General features: G+C 40.8%; 1 protein-coding gene and 1 pseudogene across 1 annotated transcript in view; one reads left to right on the top strand and one right to left on the bottom strand.

Annotated features, from left to right (window-relative positions):
- GPR176 (G protein-coupled receptor 176) overlaps positions 1 to 15,740 on the top strand; it is a 125,963-nt gene that overhangs the window by 24,070 nt on the left and 86,153 nt on the right. The window lies entirely within an intron of this gene.
- Positions 1,323 to 1,723, bottom strand: LOC128315831 (40S ribosomal protein S25-like; annotated as a pseudogene).

Here is a 15,740-nt window from a genome sequence, read left to right on the forward strand (position 1 = left end):
CAGGGTTTAACCCATTGCAATGGCAAATACACAAGTTCCAATAGAAACTCACCATCTCTCCTTCCTCCCCATACCCTGCCGGCTTCTCTAACCACAACTTTATCAAGTTGTGTTACTTACCTACCTGTTTGCCCCTTGCCTTTTCTATTCGCTTCAACTTTTCTGCTTGACTCTACCCTGTCTACCCAAGATGATTTCTTGCTGTAAGAAATTGGTCTCCTTAACCTTCTCTCATATCCTATTTCTCCTTTCTTTGTGCTGTTCTTCCTGCGTGGAAGGCCTTCTCTCTCTCTTCATCTAAGTAAATCTCATTTCTAAGGGCGCGGATTGTGCTTTATACTTTCTTTTTTCCTGTAGCATCTAGTCCAGTGGTAGCACATAGTATGGGCTCAATAGACAGTCTGATTAACTTTCTGATAAAGTAGAAGGATATAGACCATAGATTGGCAAGAAAATTAAATAATGGTTTCATGTGCCTGAATTCCAAAATTCAAGCTGCTTGAGAATCGGTCTCTCTTGATAGCTTAAATGGTTTAGGTAGACTATTGTTTTTCTCTTTGATTGAAAACTTCCACCCAATATTGTATTTTAGTCTCATTCTGGTGCTATAACCTATTTTGGCTCAAAAATAGCATCAGGAGACGATCCTGACATATCAGTTACTCTATGAGAAAATTTTGTTATTTATTGTCAATACTAAGTTCAGGGTTTGGAAGATAATTTCTTATCAGTGGTATAATTTCTTTTTAATGTTTATTTATTTTTGAGAGAGAGAGAGAGAGAGAGAGAGAGAGAGAGTCGGGGAGGGGCAGAGAGAGAGGGAGACACAGAATCCGAAACAGGCTTCAGGCTCTGAGCTGTCAGTACAGAGCCCGATGTGGGGCTTGAAGCCATGAACTGTGAGATCGTGACCTGAGCCAAAGTCAGGCGCTCAACCGACTGAGCCACCCAGGCGCCCCAGTGGTGTAATTTCTGAACACATAAATAAAACCGGCTTTGTAGTTTTGTTTTCTAATTATTATCATCATGGTTACATAGCTGGAAGAAAAGGTTTTCTCTCTTCCTTCCTCCCTCCCTTCCTACCTTCCTTCCTTCCTCCCTCCCTTCCTACCTTCCTTCCTTCCTTCCTTCCTTCCTTCCTTCCTTCCTTCCTTCCTTCCTTCCTCTTCTTTCTTTCTTTCTTTCTTCCTTCCTTCCTTCCTCTTCTTTCTTTCTTTTCTTTTCTTTTCTTTTCTTTTCTTTTCTTTTCTTTTCTTTTCTTTTCTTTTCTTTTCTTTTCTTTTCTTTTCTTTTCTTTTCTTTTCTTTTCTTTTCTTTCTATGAAGTTTTATTTTCCAAAATATACAGTTGGTGGGATCTGTCCACGCATCTCCACCAGCAGCTGGGGCATCTCCACCCTTGGTGTTCCTGGTGTAAATTACTTGAGCTCTGTGCTTTGAAACCAGCTTAATAAGGAGCTTCTGAAGGGCTGTCTCAGCCAGGGAACCTCGAATCTTCGGTCTCTCAGAGGCAGCAGCTGGAGTTATAAGCTTATAGTTGGGAACTTTCTTACAGAGTTTGTTATATGTCGCTTTGTCAAACAAGACCAGGTTATTGAGCTTGTCCCAAGCTTTGCCTTTGGACCACCTCTTCTTTTTGGCCCTGCCCCCAGATTCACTGGGTCTTTGTCTTTTTTGGCTGACTTTCCGGAGTCTTTCTTCTTGTTGTTGTCCTTCGGCGGCATGGCGGAGCTTGGAGAGCAGTGGCCATCCCTGCAGCCTCGCTAAGGTGTCATACAAAAAAACTTAAAGGTTTTCTAATCCAGTTTTCTACCTCTTCAAAAAGGAGAAGGCCTGTAGCAACACTGACTGCTTCCTGTCCCTTGGGTTCTGTCTTATTCCAGTAAACTCCACAGTTGTATATCTGAAGGGACATATATGCCACATTTAGTCTGGGGCCCTGAAGGAGATCTAGTCAAGGCCATCCGTGGTTCCGTGGACCTTAGTGCCAGTTCTTATCATTAACAAACCTAGAGCCATTAAGTGGGTGGTGAGCAGATTTAAGTTTCTGGTTTTTCATGAACAAAAGGGTCAGGGCCAGTAGAGTTTCTTTTGTCTGGGTTATATTGAATACTTGTGCATGTGTGGAATTCGTAGCTAGAATAATGAGTAAATGTTTGCTAAGCAAATTGACTAGTGGCTGGCACATAGTAAATGCTATAAATACCTTTGAAAATAAGATAAAAAGTATAAATTGCAGTCAAAATCAGGGTATATGTTTCTATACTGCTCCGCTCCAAGAGTTCTATGCATAGCATTTCTACAGGCTGCCAGTGGGTTGGGCCTAAGGCTCATCTCCTCAGCCTTCCATTCACCCCTGTTGTCAGATTTTTGTCTTTGTTCAGTCAACTCTCATTAACTGTAACTTTCTGCAAATGGGGACTGTCATCAGAGGGGAGCCCCTTCAGTTTTCATGTGACTTCTCCCATATAGACCGGCAAGAGCCTGGATCACAGACTGGTGTGAATTGGTACTTTTACAAAATAAGTTGACAAATACTGCTTTATTTTCTAGCTTGGAGCCATCAAAAACTCAGCTTAATTCTTTTTTGCCTTTATGTCCACAGAAAAGAGACTTTGTAAGTCTTAAGGGCCGTGGTGGGCTGGTAAGTATTTAACAACTGGCTTTGTCTGGAGAAAGCCCTGATTTGTTGTGTTTGCCAGTTTTCATGGCATAGATACTCCCACCGTGGCCAAGCTACCAATGACGTGGATAGTTGGGAAGGGATGTGTACATCTGGCTCTCCCAAGCTGGGGTCAGGCTCCTGCATGCCACTGTAAATGGAGGATTGAGGGGATGTGCCTTAGGCCTAGCCCATGGAAGGTTTATGCAGATGCTGAGAGTAGCTCTTTCTAGTAACATTTGTTTACTATGGACATTTGTTTACTATGTCCATTGCCATGGACAGGCACTGCTTTAGGTATTGGGGATGTAGGAGTGAATCATATGAAGTCTCTGCCCTCAGGGAGCTTACATACCACTGAAAGCTATTCAGAAGTTTCCAATTTCAACCTCTTGGGACCCTAGCATTCCCCCATTTGGGGACAATGAGGAAAATAGCGTGGGCTCATTGTAGCTTTCCTGGGTGTGAAGCAGGGATTGTGGAGGAGGCAGAATTGCTCTCTGGATTGTCTCCATCTTGGAGGTGCAGAGGCCGTAAACCTTGCAATGCCAGGAATGTTGGCAGTGTGCCACGAGGGGTAGACATTAAAGAGCAGAGAAGGTAAGGGTCTTACTTGGAGTTCCAGTTCCCTAACTAATCCAGAGGATTAGTCATCAATAGGTGACTATTGATTATAAGCTATTAGTTGCCTCATTAATAGTTAATGATCTGGAAGCTTACTGAGTGGACAAGATTCTGGCAACCGAAAGCATGTCAGAGCATTGCAAAGGTCTACATCCTCAAGAAGGGTAGGAAAGGGGTTGGAGAAGCTACCGATGGCAGAGCTCAGAGACACGGATGGCAGACATGCTTTTTTGAAGGATTTAGGCTTCTTGGTGAAGAACCTCAAATCTTTGCTATCGAGAATCACTGAGCCAGGTGGTGTGATTTGAGGGGGTGAGACTTTCCATTAGGAAGGTAGGTCCTCAAGAAACTCAAAACCTTTAGACAAGCAAAGGTAGGAAGAAAGGAGACAATTTATTCTTGAAAATAATTGTTTGGTGCTGCCTAATTCCTGCTCAGGGTTTCAGGGCTCTCTAGAACCTCTGCCTGTGCTGTTTTTCACCCATTGAGTGAATGGTTTATTCTCACACAGCATCTAATGCTGCTGCTGCCTTACCCAGTATCACCATTCTGGGAGAGGGAGATTGTGGACCGTTTACTTCTCTATGTTTGTCTGGAATATGCATTGCTCCATTCATGCAGAGTCACGTCGATCTTCCTTGGAAGCAAATGCCTACCCATTTCTCATCCTGGTTTGGAATTTAATTCTTGACCATGCAAGTTTTAGTCACATGAAGAAAACCCAGGCTCCTTTCTAGTACGAGGACCCCTCCCAGCTGCTTTGGAATAACCAGGGTGTTTCCAAGTGTGGGTTTTGGATTACCTATATCACCTTCTGGTGGTTTTTAAGATACTCATTCCTGTAATGTGCACCAATCTATTGAACTAAAGTCTCTGGAGTGGGATTTAGGAATTTGCATTTTGACAAGTTTCTCAGGTGATTTATAGGCACACTAAAGTTTGAGAACCCCTGATTTAGGCTCATAGACTGTTAGGAAATAATTTCTGAGTTCCCCTGGGAGCCAACCTGTGTCCCATTGGAACAAATGCAGCCTGCTTGACCCTGCAGGTCAGCCTGGGAAAGGTCTGGAGCCTTCTTTTTCCTTTTAAGTTAGGATACCCACACAATCTGGTAAGCCAGTGAGGACAAAGCCTCTTCCCAAGAGTCACTGTTATGTGACATGCTGCTATCAGACACAGGTCAATTAGCTTACTGCAGCTGAAGTTAAAAGTAATTAATTGTTTTGTTTTCAGCAGCTGAAGTTTAATTCTATGATTATGATTATGTTATGAAACCCAGACATTTGCATGGTAGTTGACAAAGAAGGAGGTCAGTATGAATAAACACTTTTTATGCCCTTGACTCCTGCTTTGTCAGTCTAGTATTTACATGCATATGTGGGTTCTCTCAACTGGTCACGTTGTTTTTTAAAGTTTTTATTTAAATTTCAGTTAGTTAACATACAGTGTAATATTAGTTTCTTTTCTTTTTCTTTTTTTTTTTTTTTTTGGTGTAATATTAGTTTCAAGTGTACAATACAGTGATTCAGCAGTTCCATACAACACCTGGTGCTCATCACATGTGCCCACTTTAAACCCCATCACCTATTTAACCCATACCTCCAACCCCTCCCATCTGGTAACCATCAGTTTGTTCTCTACAGTTAAGAGTCTGTTTAAAAAAAAATTTTTTTTAACGTTTATTTATTTTTGAGAGAGAGACAGAGCACACAAGCAGGGGAGGGACAGAGAGAGAGGGAGACACAGAATCCGAAGCAGGCTCCAGGCTCTGAGCTGTCGGCACAGAGCCTGACGTGGGGCTTGAACTCACGAACCATGAGATCATGACCTGAGCTGAAGCTGGACGCGTAACTGACTGACTCACCCAGACACCCCAAGAGTCTGTTTTTGATTTGCCTCTTTCTCTCTCTCTTTTTTCCCCTTTGTTAATTTGTTTTGTTTCTTAAATTACACATATGAGTGAGATCATATGATATTTGTCTTTCTCTGACTGACTTATTTCACTTAGCATCATACTCTCTAGTTCTGTCCATGCCATTGCTAAGGGTAAGATTTCATTTTTCATGGCTGAGTAATATTCCAGCGTGTGTGTGTGTGTGTGTGTGTGTGTGTGTGTATAAAACCATATTTTCTTTTTTTTATTTTATTAAATTTTTTTTAATGTTTACTTATTTTTGAGAGAGAGAGAGAGAGAGAGAGAGAGAGAGAGAGAATGTGAGTGAGGGAGGGGCAGAGAAAGGAAGACACAGAGTCTGAAGCAGGCTCCAGGTTCTGAGCTGTCAGCACAGAGCCTGACATGGGGCTTGAACTCACAAACCATGAGATCATGCTCTGGGCCAAAGTCAGCTGCCCAACCAACTGAACCACCCAGGCGCCCTATATATAACCACATTTAAAAAAAAAATTTTTTTTTATGTTTATTTATTTTTGAGACAGAGAGAGACAGAGTGCAAGTGGGGGAGGGGCAGAGAGAGAGGGAGACACAGAATCTGAGACAGGTTCCAGGCTCTGAGCTGTCAGCACAGAGCCCAACGCGGGGCTCGAACCCACGGACCGCGAGATCATGACCTGAGCTGAAGTCGGACGCTTAACCGACTGAGCCACCCAGGTGCCCCTATATAACCACATTTTTAAAAATCCATTCTTCATGGACACTTGGGCTATCTCCATATCTTGGCTATTGTAGATAATGCTACTATAAACATAAGGGTGCATGTATCCATTTGAATTAGTATTTTTGTATTCTTTGGGTAATTACTTAGTAGTTCAATTGCTGGATTGTAGGGTAGTTCTATTTTTAACTTTTTGAGAAACCTCCCTACTGTTTTCCAGAGTGGCTGGACCAGTTTAACTTCCCACTAACAGTGCAAGAATTTGTGTTCCCACCAACAGTTCCCGCATCCTCGCATCCTCGCCAAACCCTGTTGTTTCTTGTGTTGATTTTAGCCATTCTGATAGGTGTGAGGTGATATCTCCTTGTAGTTTTGATTTGCATTTCTCTGATGATAACTGATGTTGAGCATGTTTTCATGTGTCTGTTGGCCATCTGTATGTGTTCTTTAGAAAAATGTCTGTTCATGTTTTCTGCCCATTTTTTAATTGGATTATTTATTTTTTGAGTGTTGAGATTGGTTTTTATAGATTTTGGATACTGACCTTTTATCTGATATGTCATTTTCAAATATCTTCTCCCATTCCATAGGTTGCCTTTTATTAAGTTTTGTTGATTGTTTCCTTTGCTGTGCGGAAGGTTTTATTTTGATGTATCCCAATAGTTTATTTTTGCTTTTGTTTCCCTTGCCTCAGGAGACATATCTAGAAGGAAGTTGCTATAGCTGATGTTAAAGAAATCACTACCTGTGTTTTCTTCTAGGATTTTTATGACTTCAGGTCTCACATTTAGGTCTTTAATCCATTTTGAATTTATTTTTGTGTGTGGTGTAAGAAAGTGGTCCAGTTTCATTCTTTTGCGTGTAACTGTCCAGTTCTCCCAGTACTATGTATTGAAGACATTGTCTTTTTCCCACTGGATATTCTTTCTTGCTTTGTCAAAAATTAACTGACCATATAATTGTGGGTTCAATTTTGTGTTTTCTATTCTGTGCCATTGATCTGTGTTTTTGTGCCAGTACCATTTTGTCTTGGTCACTATAGCTTTACAGTATAACTCGAAGTCTGGAATTGTTATGCCTCCAGCGTTGCTTTGCTTTTTCAAGGTTGCTTTGGCTATTTGGGGCCTTTTGTGGTTCCATACAAATTTTTGGATTGTTCATTCTAGCTCTGTGAAAAATGCTATGGGTAGTTTGATAAGGATTGCATTAAATGTATAGACAGCTTTGGACAGTGTAGACATTTTAACAATATTTGTTCTTCCAGTCCATGAGCAGAGAGTGTCTTTCCATTTCTTTTTGTCATTTTCAATTTCTTTTCTTTTTTTAAGTTTTAAAAAAAAGTTATTTATTTTTGACAGTGAGACAGAGTGTGAGTGGGGGAGGGGCAGAGAGAGAAGGAGACACAGAATCTGAAGCAGGCTCAAGGCTCTGAGCAAGTGTTCAGCAGAGAGCGTGATGTGTGGCTTGAACCCACAAACCGCGAGATCATGACTTGAGCCAAAGTTGGACGCTCAACTGACTGAGCCACCTGGGTGCCCCGATTTTGTTTTCTTTTTTAAAATGTTTATTTACTTTGAGAGAGAGAGGGAGAGAGCGAGCGAGCGAGCAGGGGAGGAGCAGAGAGAGGAGAGAGAGAATCGTAAGCAGGGGAGGGCTGTCAGTGCAGAGCCCGATGCGGGGCTCCATCTCACAAACCATAAGATCATGACCTGAGCTGAAATCAAGAGTCAGAAGTTCAACCAACTGAGCCACTTGGGTGCCCCATCTTCAATTTCTTTCATTAGTATTTTATAGTTTTGAGAGTAGAGTACAGGTCTTTTACTTCTTTGATTAGGTTTATTCCTAGGTATCTTACTGTTTTTGGTGCAGTTGTAAATGGGATTGGTTCCATAATTGCTCTTTCTGATGCTAATTATTGATATATAGAAATGCAACAGATTTCTGTATGTTGGTTTTGTATCCTGCAGCTCTACTGAATTCGTTTATCAGTTCTAGCAGTTTTTTGGTGGCATCTTTAGGTCTATACAAAGTATGGTGTCATCTGCAAATAGTGAATGTTTTACTTATTCCTTGCTGATTTGGCTGCCTTTTATTTCTTTTTGTTGTCTAATTGCTATTGCTAGGACTTCCAGTACTATGTTATTTAAATAACAGTGGTGAGAGTCGACATCCCTGTCTTATTCCTGACCATAGAAGAAATGCTCTCAGTTTTTCCCCATTTAGGATGTTAGCTGTGAGTTTTCCATATGTTGCCTTTATTACGTTGAGGTATGTTCCCTCTACACCAACTGTTTTGAGGGTTTTTATCGTGAATGGATGTTGTACTTTGTCCAGTGCTTTTTTTCCATCTGTTGAAATGATGATATGGTTCTTATCCTTTTTTAAAAAAATTAATGTGGGTTACCATGTTGATTGATTTGCAAATACTGAACTACCCTTGCAACCCAGGTATAAATCCCACCTGATAGTGGTGAATGATTTTTTTTTAATGTATTGTTGGATTTGGTTTGCTAATATTTGATTGAGAAGTTTTGCATCTGTGTTTGTCAGGGGTATTTAGCTGTAGCTCTCTTTTTTAGTGGTGTCTTTTTTTTAACTGTTTTTTTTTTTTTTTTTGAGAAAGAGAGAGAGAGAACATGGGAAAGGCAGAGGGAGGGAGGGAAGGAGGAGGAGGAGGAGGAGGAGGAGGAGGAGGAGAGAGAGAGAGAGAGAGAGAGAGATCTGAAGCAGGCTCTGTGCCCACAGCAGAGAACCCGATGCGGTGCTCGAACTCATGGATTGCAAGATCAGACCTGAGCCGAAGTTAGATGCTTAACTGACTGAGCCACCCAGGTGCCCCTAGTGGTGTCTTTATCTCATTTCGGTATGAGAGTAGGTCTGGCCTCATAGAATGAATTTGGAAGTTGTCCTTTCTTTCCTATTTGTTTTTTGGAATAGTTTGAGAAGAATAGGTATTGACTCTTCTTTAAATGTTTGATAGAATTTGCCTATGAAGCCATCTGGTCCTGGACTTTTGTTTGTTGGGATTTTTTTGATTATTGAGCCACTTTCTTTGCAGGTTATAGATTTGTTCAAGTTTGCAATTTCTTCCTGTTTCAGTTTTGGTAGTTTATATGTTTGTAGGAATGTATCCATTTCTTCTAGGTTGTCCAATTTATTGGCATAATATTTCATAATCTGTTATAATTGTTTGTATTTCTGTGGTGTTGGTTGTTATTTCTCCTCTCTCATTTATGATTTTATTTATTAAAGTCCTTTCTCTTTTCTTTTTGATAAGTCTGGCTAGAAGTTAATTTTAAAGAATCAGCTTCCGGCTTCATTGATCTGTTCTTTATTTATTTATTTTTTTTTCATTTCTATATCATTTATATCTGCTCTAATCTTTTTTAAAAATTTTTTTATGTTTATTTATTTTTGAGAGAGAGAGAGAAACAGAGTGTGAGCAGGCGAGGGGCAGAGAGAGAGAGAGAGGGAGACACAGAATTGAAGCAGGCTCCAGGCTCTGAGCTGTCAGCACAGAGCCTCATGTGGGGCTCAAACCCATGAACTGTGAGATCATGACCTGAACCGAAGTTGGACACTTAACCGACTGAGCCACGCAGGTGCCCCAATTTCTGCTCTAATCTTTATAATTTCCTTCCTTCTGCTGGCTTTAGGCTTTGTTTGTTGTTCTTTTTCTAGCTGTTTTAGATGTAAGGTTAGGTTGTTTATTTGAGATTTTTTTTGCTTCTTGAGGTAGACCTGTATTGCTGTAAACTTCCTTTGTAGGACTGCTTTTGCTGCATCCCAAAGGTTTTGGACCATTGTGTTTTCATTTTCATTTGTTTCCATGTATTTTTAAAAATTTCTTCTTTGATTTCCTGGTTGACCCATTTGTTGTTTAGTAGCATGTTGTTTAATCTCCGTGTATTTGTGGTGTTTCCACATTTTTTCTTGTGGTTGACTTCTAGTTTCATAGTGTTGTGGTCAGAAAAGGTGCATGGTATGACTTCAGTCTTTTTGTATTTGTTGAGGCCTGTTTTATGACCTAATATGTGATCTATTCTGGATAATGTCCTATGTGCACTTGAACAGAATGTGTATTCTGGTATTTTAGGATGGAATGTTCTGAATATATGTGTTTTGTCCATCTGGTCCCGTGTGTCATTCAAAGCCACTGTTTCCTTGTTGATTTTCTGTTTAGGTGATCTGTCTATTAATTTAAGTGGGGTATTAAAGTCCCCTATTATTGTTGTATTATTTTCAATGAATTTCTTTATGTTTGTTATTATTTTTTTTATATATTTGGGCGCTCTCTTGTTGGGTGAATAAATATTTACAATTGTTATTTATATCTTGTTGGACTGTTTATTTTGTGATTATATAGTGCCCTTTTTCATTTCTTGTTACAATCTTTGTTTTAAAGTCTAGTTTGTAGGATATAAATATTGCTACTCCAGCTTCCTTTTTTTTAAAAAATATTTATTTATTTTTGAGAGAGAGAGAGAGAGAGAGAGAGGCAGCAGGGCAGTGACAGAGAGAGAGGGAAATAGAGAATCCCAAACAGGCTCCTTGCTGTCAGCACAGAGCCCAATGTGGGGCTTGAACCCACAAATTGTGAGATCATGACCTGAACCAAAAGCAAGAGTCAGATCCTTAACTCACTGAGCCACCCAGGTGCTCCCCGCCCCCCCCCCCCCCCATCCCCAGCTACTTTGACATCCATTTGTATGATAAATGTTTCTCCATCCTCTCACTTTCAATCTGTAGGTGTCTTTAGGTCTAAAATGAGTCTTCTATAGGAAGCATATAGATGGGTCTTGTTTTTTTATCCATTCTCTCACCCTATGTCTTTTGATTGGAGCATTTAGTTCACTTTACATTCAAAGTAATTATTTAAAAAATTTTTTTAATGTTTTATTTATTTATTTTTTCGAGACAGAGAGTGTGAGCAGGGGAGGGGCAGAGAGAGGGAGACACAGAATCTGAAACAGGCTCCAGGCTCTGAGCCATCAGCACAGAGCCCAGTGCAGGGCTTGAACTCATCAACTGTGAGATCATGACCTGAGCTGAAGTTGGCCGCTTAACCAACTGAGCCACTCAGGTGCCCCACATTCAAAGTAATTATTGATAGATATGTATTTATTGCCATTTTATTACTTATTTTCTTGTTGTTTCTGGAGATTTTCTCTGATCCTTTCTTGTCTTTGTCACTTTTGGTCTCTCCTTTCCACTCAGCGAATCCTCTTTTATGTTTCTTGCAGGGCTGGCTTAGTGATCATGAACTCTTTTAGTTTTTGTTTCTCTGGGAAACTCTTTATGGCTCCTTCTATTCTGAATGATAGCCTTGCTGGATAGAGTATTCTTGGCGTCAGACTTTTACCATTCAGCAAGTTGAATATATCATGCCACTCCCTTCTGGCTTGCTAAGTTTCTGTTGAGAAATCTCCAGCTAGCCTTATTTCCATTGTAAGTTAAAGACTTCTTTTGTCTTGCTGCTTTTAAGATTTTTTTCCTTATCACTGTATTTTACAGATTTAATTACAGTGTGCTTTGGTGTTGACCTGCGTTGTTGATTTTAATGGGAGTTCTCTGTGCCTTCCTGATCCAGATGTCTGTTTCCTTCTCCAGATTAGTGAATTTTTTTGCTATTATTTCTTGAAATAAATTTTCCGCCCCCTTTTCTCGCTCTTCTTCTTCCCGGACTCCTATAATACGAACATTATTGTGTTTGATGGAGCCACTGAGTTCTCTAAGTCTATTCTTGTGTTGTAGGACTCTTCTTTCTCTCTTTTGTTCAACTTCATTACTTTCCATTACTTTGTCTTCTAGGTCACTAATTCATTCTCTATTTCTTCCCAACCTGCTGTTCATTGCATCAAGCCTGTTTCGAATCTCATTTAGTGAACTCGTCATCTCTGATATTTTAACACTTTTACCTCTGTGGTCTTGCTGATGTCTTCTATTGTTTCTCAAGTCCAGTGATGTCCTTATGATTGTTGCTTTAAATTCTCCGTCAACCATGTTATTTATATCTGTTTCACTTAGATCTCTGGCTGTGGCCTTATCTTTTTCTTTTATTTAGGAGAAATTCCTCCATGTTTGCGTGTTGTCTAAGTCTCTGCCTTCTTCTGTGTTAGAAAATCTAGTTATGTCTCCTGCCCCTGAAAGTGATGGTCTTAGGAAGAAGATGACATGTAGTGCCCAGGGCCTGGTGCTTCAGGGAGTGTCTCTGTTGTGTGCTGCATGCACTCTGCTGTTGTGCTTGGCTGCTCTATACTTCAGGCCAGTCATCTGTAGAGGCTCTCCTTGCCTGCAGAGGGTAGTGTTTGGTCCTTCACCTGAAAGTGACGAGTTTTAACTAGGTGTGCTCTGGCCTGCTTGTGAAATGAGATCTGACACCACCTCTCTCAGAACTGAGGCCCCGCATAACTCTGGTCAGGAGATGTGGTGTGGGCAGGGGTTTGTGCCGGTCTCCTGGGGAGGGGCCCATCACGCTGGGACTGAGGCAAACACAACAGAGAAGGGCAGTCTCATCAAAGCGCAAGGTGGTGGGGCGTGATGTGTGCAAGATGGGCAGCTAGTGTCAGTGCTGCTTCCCACAGGTGGCCCTGTGTTTATGCTGAGGGGCAAGGGGGGGAAATGGCCCTGGCCACCTCCTTTGTTCTCAGAGAGATGTCTTCATGAACACTGTCTCTCACGGACACACTCCAAGAAGAGTTAATAATCTCCCCACTGTGTGCCCCAGGTGGTTTTCAGATTGCTGTTTCTGTGCTGTCTGTCCCTGGGTTGTTCCCTTGCCTTCTCTCCAGGAGCAGCACAGTGCCCTTTGGACTCTATTCCAGCCAAGCCTGCTGACTTTTAAAATTCCAGGCCTTAAGCCCCAGGGTTGCAAGAACTGGTTGCAAGAACTCAGAAAATTCAGCCCCTCTTGTTTTTTAAGCCAATGGCTTTAGGAAGTATTCTCCTTGTGCATTCCTCTGTGTGCTCCTTTCTCTCTTGCCCTTCTCCGCAACCTTGGCTCCCTTCCCTCCACAGCATCCCGCCATCCATTTCTCCCCTAAACCACATCTCTGTACCTTCCACCTTCTTTGATGTGGCCTCTTCTCTCCCTTTAGTTGTGGAGTTTGTTTTCTCAGTCTTTAGGTTGATTTTTGGAGTATTTATTTTTTTACTTTCGAGGGTATTTAGGATGATTTGAGACTTATCTAGTTGTATGCATGGGATGAGGTGAGCCTAAGGTCCTCCTACTCCGCTGCAATATTCCTTTCCGGTCAACTCAGTCACATTTAAAAAATCATTCAGCCCCTATGCTTAGATGTTTCTGACTGTTTGGCCCACTGCTGAGGGAAATATAACATGGGTATCTTTAATCCAGTACAATGATGTCTTTTTATAGATGTAAACATCAAGATGGGGGGATGAAGTGACTTCTTCGGGCATCTTGGGCTGCAGTTAGCCCCCAGGTCTTGCCACTTCTAGGTGAGTGTTTTTTTCTTCTCACAGGCTGCCTCCCAGCAGGAGGGAAGTGTTCCTCTGCTGACTTTCACAGATCTTAGCAGACAAAAATTCAATATTCCCATTTCTAAAGACATGTTGTTTAGCGTTCCCCTGTGAAATCAGGGAAATTGCAGTGAATTGTTTCTTTGGTCTGAGATTTGGAGAAGTTGTGTCTTCCTTTCTCTGTCTTGTCCTATGTCACTGGGTATTCACCTTCTAGAGGAGAGGGACAGTGCTTGGCTTAAATAACCTAGGTCAGGGGACTGCCCTCTGTGCCTGTGAGGCCAGTGTGTTATAATTATCAAGTTGTGTGATAATTATGCCACAGTTAATTAATTGGAAGACTTGTCTCTAATTTACTTTGGGAACCTCTAGGTGCTAATGGGCTGAAGCAGCTGTCTACAAGCAAGGATGGCTTTGTTTTTATATTCCTCCTTCTTACCTGATTTGTTTTGGAGACTGTCCTGGTTTTTAAAAAGAGCACAAACACATTTCTTGTGGAATCAGCAGGAAAAACATCAACAAACAACAATGCTAGAGTGTTTGCTTGATTCCTTCAGAGGATGATGATGAGTCAGTGACTCTTTGTCTTTTTTTCAAAGGCTCTTTGTGATTGTGTTTTTTAAGGTGTGGTAAATCCTTTTAGGAGAGCAGGGTAACATAAGTCATTCACGATGAGTACATTTGACAGTAAGGTTCCAGGAACTTAGAACGATTTCTTGGAGGAAAAACCCCGAACTTAGTAGACAGTTTCACATTTGAGTCCATGGCTTTTGACTTTTGAAACGTGAGCAAACACCTAAAATATCCTTGACTTTTCGCAGCCGCTGCTTATTCCCTGCTCGGTATCTATCCTATTATTCCTTACTTAAAGGACCCTGGTTTTGTTTAGTGCAACACCATGCCCAGATAAAAATACCTTCTAGACTTCCTTGCAGGTAGGCTAGGGGTGCCAATGTCACCTGGGTCTGACCTGTAAGTAGTGAGTGAAAGTTTACTGAGTAGAACTCAGGAATGCCATTTTTTTTTTTTTTCCTGAAAAAGGACACACTAGACTGGGGTATGCCTTTGCCCTTGCCCTTGGCCTTGGTCCTTTCCCCTTTCTGCCTAGCTAGAAATTTGGGTCTTCACCTTGATGACTTTTTGGAGAAGCTGCCCAATCCTCTTCTGGACTTCGGGTTACATGAGACAAACAACGTTTCTTAGTTGAAGCTGTTGTAGTTGGACCTCTGTTACAGAAAGTCAAATACAACTTTGAGAAATTGCTGGTTAAGTGGTCCTTATACATGGTATTGGTGATTATAGTCTAAACCAATAGACAGTTCAACTTAGTATATAGAGTTGTAATTTTACATATGGTGAGATCGTCATCTCTGCTAGGCTTACTTTTCTGGAAGTTACAGGACACCAAGATACAGACACTTGCCAAATGCTCTTCTGCCTATGGTGGTGCTTGCGGCAAGCAGGTATTATCCACACTGTTTGCAGCTCTTTGCTGAAGGAGGGTTATGTCAAAAGCAAGAGCAATCGGGAATCAACATTTAGTGTGACTCTAAAAAAAAAATCCATGAGGGATTTGCCTGTGACTCATTTCAGCTCTGTGAACCTGACCTGGTGACTGTTTGTAAGGGAGGGAGGTCTTTGGACCTCTTTTATTTCCTTCTCTGGGCCAGAGATGGTAGTCCAGGATGATGTCTACGCATAAATCCGTTACCTCATTTGAGGCAGTTCCAATGAGCAAGTTCTCTCGAATAGATCCATTAAACAGCAAATAGCCATATTTCTGAGAAAAGATTTATCATAGGAAATTTGCAACTATTACATGTTCTCTTTTCTTGTCACTACGTGCATGTCTTTTGGATCTTAATGTTACTTACATAAGAAAAATGGATAAGAATTACAGATTGCTAATTCCAGTTGTTTATGACAAGAAAGGAAAAATACTTACACGGTGAATGTTTCAAGACATTTAGGCCTATGAGGAGAATTGCCCATGGATCACATAGAACATTAGAATAGTATTTGTTTATATGCCATCATGATGTTTCTCAAACATTTAGCAACTACAGATCATGTAGAGAGTACTTTGTGCATGGATGTACCATAATTTGAGGCAAATTTTTTAAAAAGGTCAAAATTTTTATTAACAAAACCCATGTTTCCCAACAGATAAGTAATGTCTGTTAAGCTGAAAAGACAACTATGCTTGAAAAATTAATAGTTAATGTTTTTCTTATCAGTGAAAAATATGACCTGCAATTTCTAAATAGAATAGCAAATTATTTAGCTAGATGATGAGTTCCATATCCAGTTTTTCATTTTTTGTTTTTTGTTTTTTTTTCTTTCTCCTTATTTTACAAAGAC

The sequence above is a fragment of the Acinonyx jubatus genome, chromosome B3, assembly GCF_027475565.1.
Source record: "Acinonyx jubatus isolate Ajub_Pintada_27869175 chromosome B3, VMU_Ajub_asm_v1.0, whole genome shotgun sequence".
Taxonomy (NCBI): Eukaryota; Metazoa; Chordata; class Mammalia; order Carnivora; family Felidae; genus Acinonyx; species Acinonyx jubatus.